We start from the raw sequence: 1223 nt of genomic DNA, 5'->3' as shown, positions 1-1223 counted from the left end.
CTGCCCCAAGCTGCATTCAACTCAGCCCATATATCCTCTCCAATCCACAATGGTCTCTTCCCATGCTTTCTAATATCTGTGAACATGTCACGCATCCGAGTAGACACACGCTTCTCAAAATTCTTTCTAATCTTGTCATTGTGTTGCGGCAGCCAACAAAATTCTTTCTGCATTCAAATACATATGATATATAATATATAAGATTTTTAGATTAAGTAAAAAAGAATAAATCATTTTACATAAAAAATAAAACCAAAAAATACCTCAAACTCTCTAAACCACATCTCCCGGACTTCTTTCGGGACTTTCTTCCAAGAAACATAAGGAGCGTCAAACCTGCTCCGTATGATGTCCCGTATTTTATGTGTCGGTTGTTTTGATGGGTAGAACCTACAAAAATAAAGTTATGTGAAACAAATATAAAATATAAAATAGAAATGTTCGTTAGCTTAAATAAAAGAGAATGTGCGTACGTGTCACCCTCAAGTGCTATCAACATTCTACCATCTGTCGCCTGCTCTGCTGCAGCTACTGTCGAAGATCCGGCTGCTGTCAAAAGTCCGGCTGCTGTCGAAGGTCCAGCTGCTGTAGGCTGATGAGATGGTGGGGGATAGTATGGTGGAGCATATGGTGGAAATGGATAAGTAGGAGGGGCACCAGCATATGGTGGGGGTGTGTAGTATGGGTAGAAAGTAGTACTCTGCCCGGGATCTGGTGAAGGAAATCGAAGGTCTGCTGAGTAAAACTGAGGGCTACTGGCTCCAAGAGTGGGTAAAGGCTGTGTAGCAGGCTGAGGCTGTGTAGCAGGATGAGACTGTGTAGCAGGCTGAGACGAGGTGGTCCCCTATGTACGTAATGTCCTAGCTGGTCTAACTGTAACTTTCTTAGTGCATCTGTTAAAAATGTTTTTTATCAATCCTCTACTAGGCTCTTCACCTGAAGCCATCTGTACATAAATAAAAAAGAAATATTAAAAATATGAGTTATAACAAAAATTTAAGAAAAAATAACGCAGCAGTAACAATAAAATAAATACAGTGAAGTAAAATGCAGGGAAGTAAAATAAAATGCAGTGCAGTAGCAAAAATAAATTTAATTTACCTTAGGTTGTTAACTCATCATTTGTTGATTCACTTTCATCAGATGATACACTCCCAGCACTATCAGATTCATCATTACTTTTCTCTATGGTTAGATCTACCTCATTTAACTGCAACTCGCTC

General features: G+C 39.3%; 1 long non-coding RNA gene across 1 annotated transcript; it reads right to left on the bottom strand.

The window, feature by feature from the left end:
- Positions 1-263: 263 nt before the first annotated feature.
- Positions 264-521, bottom strand: LOC114581014. The gene is made up of 2 exons (XR_003702817.1): positions 474-521; positions 264-390 (listed from the first exon to the last, which is right to left on the bottom strand). It is a non-coding gene; the product is annotated as an uncharacterized LOC114581014 (long non-coding RNA).
- Between the last annotated feature and the right edge of the window lie 702 nt (positions 522-1223).

This window comes from Dendrobium catenatum, unplaced genomic scaffold (genome assembly GCF_001605985.2).
Source record: "Dendrobium catenatum unplaced genomic scaffold, ASM160598v2 fragScaff_scaffold_1473, whole genome shotgun sequence".
Taxonomy (NCBI): domain Eukaryota; kingdom Viridiplantae; phylum Streptophyta; class Magnoliopsida; order Asparagales; family Orchidaceae; genus Dendrobium; species Dendrobium catenatum.
This window is presented reverse-complemented; position numbering and strand designations above follow the sequence as displayed.